Genomic DNA, 8,451 nt, shown 5'->3' on the forward strand with positions numbered 1-8,451 from the left:
TTTTTTGTCTTTTTGAGACAGGGTCTCGCTATGCAATTCAGGCTGGCCTTGAGCTCACTTTGTAGCCCAGGCTGGTCTCAAACTCGAAACAATCCTCCTGCTTCAGCCTTCTGAGTGCTAGGATTACAGGCGTGCACCACCATGCCCAGCTGAAACCCTGTCTCAGAAGAATAAAAAGGGCTAGGGATGTAGCTCAGTGGTAAGGCGCTGGGTTCAATCCCCAGGACTAGGGGTAGGAGAAGCTTGTAATTTGTTTTTGTTTTTTTCTTTCATTGTTTTTTGAGACAAATTCTCACTAGGGGCTATGTAGTGCATGTTGGCCTTGAACTCACTATGTTGCCCAGGTGGGCCTCAAACTCATGGCAATCCTCCTCTCTTCAGCCTCCAGAGTGCTATCTCATAAAAAAAAAAAAAAAAAAAGGCCAGAGACTAAGGAAGTGATTGTCCTCAAATTTCTGAGCTACTTGTCCTTGTCTCCAGAGACAGAAAGTTACCAATAAAATACTGATTGTCTTAACAGAAAGACTCAGAAAAACAAGTCTTGGAGATGCAGGGCAGAAATGAGTTGCTTAGGGACCACCTAAGCAGTTAATGCGAACGCCACGCCTGCTACCAAGAGAATCTGGACAATCTGCTTGGAATATTCCTTCTGGAGTTGTTTCTAATTGTCTCAAAATAAAACGGAAAATGCTAGGCTTGGCAGTGCACGTCTATAATCCCAGCGCTCAGGAGGCTGAGGCAGAAGGAACGCCGAGAGTTCAAGGCCAGTCAGGGCTACATAGTGAGTTCAAGGCCAGCCTGAACTACATAGAGGGGGTGGAGATTTCTAGGAAGTAGCTGATAGCCATCTAACTGCAGATGACTGACGTTTCACTAACATTATAGGGGCACATTACGCCTTCATAGACCACTTCCCTACCTACCTGGACAGTCCGGGCCGTAGCGATACGTATGCCTAGATCAGGAAGTGTAAAAGCTGAAAGCGGGGCAGGAGACAGAAAGTCCAGTGTGTTCCTGGCCTCTATGGTGCCACTGCTCCCGATACAGGTGAAACCCGAGTCTCCACTTGGGAGCTAGAAATCAGCTGAGAAGAGGCCTCCGGAGAGGCTGCGCTGGCCCCAGCGGGTGCAGGAAGGGAGGCCTCCGAGCAGCTCGTCCCACCCCGCAGGCTGACTGGCAGTGAGGGTCTGGGTAAGTCCCTTACGCAGCACCGCGGGGACTCTTCGGGCCGCCGGGGAAGTCTGGGTGAGGGCTGTGGCAAGAACCTGACCCTGCACTGTGAGCAGAGCGCTTTGGCGGAGGATGCTGAGCGAGAGTGCCCTGGTTATTACCTCCTGGAAGCCCCTCATCCTTCACCTTAGCTCTGCCACGGAACGGATGCCCGGCGCAGGGCTCGCACAGCCCGGGTCCTCCATCAGGGGACGTGGAGGACCCAGGCCTTTCCTGGGACTCTCCGGGGACCTGCCGGCCACACAAAGACCAAGCTGACCTAGTCCTACGTCAGGGGCTGGGTCGCTCCTCCGAGACAGTGCGCTTGCGAGTGGCCAGGGAGGGCAGATGTGGGAAGCGCCCTTGGGTCCCTGCTGACAGTGGGCCCAATCCCCTACCCACCATGCCCTCCCCTGCAGCCCCAGCCTCGTCGGGAGGGCCGGGCGGGGCTAAGATCGGGGAGGAAGACTCGGAGCAGAGACTCCAGAGTCCAGCAGTGTGTTCAGGGCGGGAGCCAGGCCTGCGAGTCCATCAGACTCTCTGGTCCACAGCAAGGCAGCCCCAGCCCGCGGCTGGGCCCTGACACTACATCTCCTAGACAACCGGGCCGGAGGCCCCGCCCCGCCGCCCGCTGCCTACTGGGACTTGTAGTCCTTAGGAGTGGGGCTAGAGCGCCCGGCACGCAAGCGGATGAGCGTGCGTGCGTGCGTGTGCGTGTCCTAGGTCCGCCGTGGCGTACCGAGCCTCCTAACCTCGCCCCCGAGGGCCCTCTGGATCTGGGTTTAGCCGCCGGGCCGCAGGCCGCTGCTCCCGAGGTCCCGCCCGCGGCTCGCTGCATGCTGGGACTTGTAGTCCGCGTTTTAATGCGTGCGCTGGGATTTGTAGTTCGTAGGCGCTCGGTCCTCACGTTTGTTTCTGGCTGGCCCTGCATCTGGGCTGTGAGCAAACCACAGCGGGGCTTTTCGTGGCCCTTTCAGGAAGACCCGCAATGTACTTGTCGACGCCTGTGGGCCCAATCTCTAGATCGGCAAACAGAGGCACCAAGAAGGGCGCCCTAGCCAGGCTTCGCCCCTTGTCAAATGAGGACTTGGTTTGGGAGGCTCAGCCCAGGCTGCCTGGCAAAGTTGAAGCAGGCAAAGACACAGGCCTTTTCGGTTCTTAAGAATCTGTGATCTGGCCTGGTGTGGTGGCGCACGCCTGTAATCCCAGCACTTGGGAGGCTGAAGCAGGAGCATCTTTGTGAGTTTGAGACCAGCCTAGGCTACAAAGTGAGCCCAGCCTGAACTGCATAGTGAGACCTTCTCTCAAAAAAAAACCCCACTGGGCCGGGGATGTGGCTTAGCGGCAGAAGCGTTTGCCTGGCAAGCCGGAGGTCAGGAGTTTGATTCCCGGTTCCAAAAAAAAAAGAAAGAAACACACACACACACACACACACACACACACACACACAAGAAAGCATCTGTGATCAGTGGTGTCTCAGAATTACGAACAGAACTCGCTGGGCCGTTAGGGCTGATTACCTGAGAGGGCCGAGGCTCCCCGGATAAAGCGGTCTATTAGGAAGTTTAAAGTACACACTCAAAAGAAAACAGTGTGGCTTGTCAAGAGAGGGGCTCTGATAAAATGTTTGTTTTTGGCTATTTTGAGACAGGGCCTCCCTAGGTAGTTGACGCTACCCTTAAATTCACTGTGGATCCCAGGCTGCTTTCGAACTTGCAGTGATCCTCGTGCCTCGCCTCCTGGTAAATCTTTGAGGTAAATCTTTGACAAATCTGTCGGCTCTGCGGAGGGAAATCCAGGAAGGTTGCAGTAACAAAGGAAACCTATGGTAAACTGTGGCTCATAGCTTACAGAATTGCAATTGCTTGGGAGCAGAGGCATTTAGGAAACCCTAGAGCCCAGACTAAGAGTGAGGTGTCACCAGAGTCAGAACTCAGGGCTCTCCAGCGAGGGCTCTGCACCTTCAGAGCTGCACTTTATTTATTTATTTATTTAGTCTTTTTGAGGCAGGGTCTCGCTATGCAGTTCAGGATGGCCTTGAGCTCACTTTGTAGCCCAGGCTGGTCTCGAACTCACGACGCTCCTCCTGCCTCAGCCTCCCAAGTATTGGGATTACAGGTGTGCGCCACCATGTCCGGCTTCTTTTTAAATAAAACTTTTTTGTTGTTGGTACCAAGAATTGAACTCAGGACCTTATGCTCACCAGGCAGGTGCTGTACCACTGAGCTCTATCCCCAGCCCAAAACTTTTCGTTTTTTAAAAATTTATTTTATGTATTTATTTTTTTGATACCAGAAATTAAACTCAGGACCTTGTACTTGCCAGGCAGGTGCTGTGCTGCTAAGCTGTATTCCCAGCCCACTTTTCTTTTTAAAGCAAGGTGTAACTCCTTGTGTAGAAAGGACCCAGTGGCAGCAACCTTCAACGCTGAGAGCAGAGTGGGCTTGGGAAGAAACGAGGGTCAGCAGGGGTAGCAGGGATACCTGTTGCCTGGTCCCCACCCATCCTCCACCACTCACTAAAGGGGTCCTGAAGGAAGTTATTTTCCCCTCACTTGCCTCCATTTCCTTGTGTAACATGAGGATAAGAAGATCTACTTACTTAGTTTATATTTATTCATGTTTGGTTCTTTGAGACAGGCTCTCGCTATGTAGTTCAGATGGCCTTGAAGTCACAGTGTAACCCTGGCTGGCCTCAAATTTGCAGCAATCCTCCTGCCTCAGCCTCCCGAGAGTGCTGAGATGATAGGTGTGCGTCACCACAGCTGGCTGAGGATCTACTTTAGGAGTAAAGGGGAGGATGAAGATAATCATATAGGGGCAGCACCCACCATATGGTGCCAGCACTCAGTACTGTCAGCTGTTAATTGACCTAACAGTGGTGTTGGGGACTGGGGTGATTCTGGCAGGAGAGGGGTGAGCTTGTCCTCTTGCGTCCTTTGGGGGCCTCCACCTCCTGCCCTAATCACATGGCGCCCTGTCTGGACCTCATGCTCCTCCTGTGTACCTCTGGCCCACCCATGCTGTACTGGACAGTCCCGCTCTCCTAAGGGTTCATGGAGGAAGACTAGGGCACCAGCAGTGGTTTAGAAAAACCAAACGCCCTTTTCCGGTTGCGGTGAGAGGCTCCAATCTACAATAGCAGCCATGCCGCCCAAGGGACAGACTATAGCCGCCCTTGCACCAAAGCCGGGCAAGTCATTGGTCTCAAGAAGACAGTGACAGCCATGGCACCCTGCAAATGGGGCAGTGGCCTCATCAAGGTGAACGGGCGTCCCCTGGAGAAGATCAAGCCGTGCACGCTGCGGTACAAGTTACTGGAGTCTGTTCTGCTTCTGGGCAAGGATCAGTTTGCTTGTGTTGGCATCTGAGTCTGTGTGCAGGGTGACGGTCACGTGGCCTGGATTTACACCCTCCATCAGTCCATCTCCAAAGCCCTGCCGGCCTATTACTAGAAATATGCGGAGGAGGCTTCCAAGGAGATCAAAGATACTCTCATCCCGTACGACCGGACCCTGCTGGTAGCTGACACCCCACCCCACCCCCACCCCCGACAATGTCGCTGCAAATCCAAAAGCTCTGGAGGCCCTGGTGCCCATGCTTGTTACCAGAAATCCTACCAATAAACTCGTCATCAGAATCACCATTGACCTTTGTAATGAACATTGAATTTTAAGGTTAAAAAAACAACAACAAAGAAAAACCAAACAAAACTTCCTGAATCTTGGGAGTTATTCAGAAAATATTGACCCCTGGCCATTCCTAGGGACCTATGAGATGATTTAAAAAAATGCACTTGCAGGTCAAGTGTAAGGGTTATAAGCAACGGCTAGGGAGATGGTTCTGCTATTCCGGGGGGTTGTCAGCTCTGGAAATCAGCCCTGGGCCTGGGTCCCCGGACGCAGGGGCTGAGAGCCGGCCAGCTCTGGCAGCCGCAGAGCCCAAGTCGCCACATCCGGAAATCAGTGCGAAAGCTTCTCTCCGCTGCTTCCCTTCAGCCCAGTGTTCATCCCGGAAACATCCTGCTCTTGGGAGTAAGTACTAGCACCTTGCACGTGTCCAAGCCTTCATTCTCTTCAGAGCTATAGGGTACCTTGCCGGGCTCTCCTAGTCCCCGGGACGAGAAGGGCTGGGGTTCTGTTACTGCAGCCGGGGAGAACTGTGGGTGTTGTCACCTGCCGGTGCTCCGCGGGGTGCTGGGGTTACAGGGAGGACTCCGTGTGGCCCCTGGGCCACAGGTACTGACCGTAGGGGCACATGTGTCACATGACAAACCGCGGCAGGAGCTTCCAGGGTGGTGGCAAGTGTTCCATGCCTTGTTGGGGATGCGCTGAACATGGGTGCTACAACCATGGGTGCTACAACTGTGCTGATATAAGTTGTGCCTCTCATGTAAACTTAGCCTAAAAAATGTGGAGGACATGCATGCTCCAGGAGGACTGTGTCTAGCAGAGCCCCGGCAGACCCGGCTGCCTGAAGTGGGCCAAGGGCCAACAGGTACTCTGTGGAAAGCCGAATTTGCTCACAGGGCGTGGCTGGGGCTGTAGACCCGGAGGCCCAGGCCCCAGGGAGCACCAAGGAGGCCGTTTCAGAGGAGGGACATCCAAGCTGAGGCTGCCGGGAGAACAGAGGGGTTGAAACAGGGCGGGTAAGAGGAGGGAGGGTGGTCTGAGCATCAGGGAGACCCAGGGTTTGGGTTGTTACAAAGCCATCTGCAGCCTCAGAGAAACTCATGCTGCTGGGCTTTGCCAAGCTGCTTCCAAAAAGCTCAGGAGGCTGAGGCAGGAGGATCATTGGGAGTTTGAGGCCAGCCTGAGCCACATAGGGAGTTCAAGGCCAGTCTGACCTGCATAGTTAGACCCTGTCTCAAAAAACAAAAAAGCTGCGACCGAAGAAATGAAAAAGACCTCTTATCACGGTATGCAGAGCCCTGGGCCTGCTGCTGATGTCCTCAGCTGACATCTTGCAGGGCGTTCCCTGTAGGCTTTGCCAACTCAGGCAGAAGCGCGGGCCATTTGACACATTTCCTGAAGGCCCCGCCTCCTGGGGCAGACCATGGCTGCCCGGATTTCTTCTGAATCGAGACCAGCCTTCCAGGAATTCCTCACCGTTTTTGTTTGTTTGTTTGTTTGTTTGTTTGTTTTTCTTTTCTTTTTTTAACGGGATCTCGCTGTGTAGCTCAGGCTGGCCTCAAACTCTCAGTGATTCCCTGCCTCAGCCTCCCCAAGTGCTGGGATTACAGGTGTGTGTCACTACGCCCGGCGGAATTCCCCATTGTATTGAGCAGGAATAACGGTGGCGGACAGGGGGACTGGAGATCACATTTAAAGCACCAAGCACGCAGTAGGCACTCGGAGCCATAGCTGTGGTAGCACGACTGAGGCTCAGGACCTGGGGACTGAGTGGGAAGTGGACACAACTCGGCTGTCTTCAGTTTTCCAAGAGCCACCCGCGGCCCGCGGCTGGGTCCCTCGGTACCCCGATGGCTGCAGGCCGAGCGGGCGGCAGGTCCGGGGCCTCTCCTGGGACTCGGCGCCGGCCAGAGCCCGCTCGCGTCCTTCGGGGGTGGGGCGCAGCGACCCCGGGGGTCAGGGGTCTGGCAGGCCGGGGCGCCGCGCCTCCGCTGCGTCCGCCCGGGGCGGCTCATCCGGCGGGAGGGCGCGGCCGCGGGGCCCAAGCCCTCCTGTTACTCCACTTGGGACAAACTCAAGTAGTTTGGGACGGAGAAGCCCGAGGGAGAGAACTGTGAGCCCCATAAAAAGCGAGTTCTGGGGTGTTTCCAGCTTAAGCCATTGGCCCGCGCTAAGTATGCAGAACCTGCTCCTTGGTTCAGCCCTCTCTGCAAACCCCACCCCGGCCGCAGAGCGAGCGGAGGAACGGGGGTTCGCATTCATCCTGTCCCCTGAGAGTGGGTGCCACCCACGTTCTGCACTCCTGACCGAGCAGAAACCGGCTAGGACCGGGTTGGGGAGGGGTGAGGAGATGAGGAGACGGGAACCTGGGGTTTAACTTCCCTCCTTCTGGGGTAACCCCTGAGCTGGGGGCGGGGCATAGCTGCCCGGTCCCCTTGGTAAACTCCCAGTGCTGGGATGAATGGCGCACCAAAGGGACGAGAAAGCAGGCTCCATTTATTAAGCATCTATTATCTGCTTGTTACTGATAAGGTCTCATGTAATCATCACATTTTTTGTGTGTGCCCATTTTATAGACTGGACCAAACGAGGCTCCCGGAGGTTGAATCCTTGGCCTGAGGAAGGGCAGCTAGTAAGTAACCAAACTGTACCACCCTTAACTTCCCTACCCGGTTCCTGCACAGTCTGTGGTCTCAGTGGGGTCAAGGCCTGTTTCTAACGCTGTCAGCTGGCCCTGGGGACATCGGCTGCCAGCTCCAGGCTGCATTCGTTGGGAGAACATGTAACTTCCCATCCTGCTCTGGTGAGACTGTAGCACATGGCTTGGTTTGGTTCCCAGCCCTTTTTACTTTTATTTATTTTATTTTGTTTTTATTTTTACTTTTTTATTAGTGCATGTTTGTGGCATATGATGATCCCATTCATTGTGGGGGGTTTACATCTTAATTCTTTTTCTGATAAAGCAAAAATTGATATTTGTGCTTTACTAAACAGTTTGCTTATCTTATTCTTTCAGATTTCCACTAGCCGCCCCCCCTCCCCCCGCCTTTTTTTACAGCTTTCTGGACACAACTGAACATACTGTGTATATTACATACTTAAAGCACATGGTTTAATAAGCTTTACGAGGTGTAAATGTGCATGAAATCATCACCATAATTAAGATCATGAACATATATCTGCAAAAAGTTTCCTGTTTTTTCTTTTCTTTTTTTTTTTTTTTTTTTGGTTTTTCTCCGGTACCGGGCACTGAACTCACGACCTTGCACTTGCCAGGCAGGCGCTTTTGCCACTGAGCTAAATGCCCAGCCCCTCTTTTCTTTTTTTTTTAAGAGCAGAATATATTTATTGAGGGAAAGAAACCTTCTGTCCAAGAGAGGGACAGCAGGGGGCCCGAGTGAGTTGCCAAGACTACTTTTTTTTTAGTTCTAGCATTTTCTTTTATGTATTTTGAAGTTCTGTTAAGCACATTAGGTATGTTTAGGATTGCTACATTTCCTTGTACATTTTAGTTTTTGTTAGCTGTTATTTGTAGAGTGAGCTGGAGTCTCAGTGTTGTTTTAATTTGCATTCCTCAAATGCCCAGAGATGTGGAACATATTTCACGTATT

The 8,451-nt window shown here is 53.2% G+C and overlaps 1 pseudogene; it reads left to right on the plus strand.

Annotated features, from left to right (window-relative positions):
* Positions 1 to 4,177: 4,177 nt before the first annotated feature.
* On the plus strand, positions 4,178 to 4,834 carry LOC102018946 (annotated as a pseudogene).
* Positions 4,835 to 8,451: the final 3,617 nt, after the last annotated feature.

Source organism: Chinchilla lanigera, unplaced genomic scaffold, assembly GCF_000276665.1.
Source record: "Chinchilla lanigera isolate Chin_1 unplaced genomic scaffold, ChiLan1.0 scaffold00023, whole genome shotgun sequence".
In the NCBI taxonomy this organism is placed as follows: Eukaryota; Metazoa; Chordata; class Mammalia; order Rodentia; family Chinchillidae; genus Chinchilla; species Chinchilla lanigera.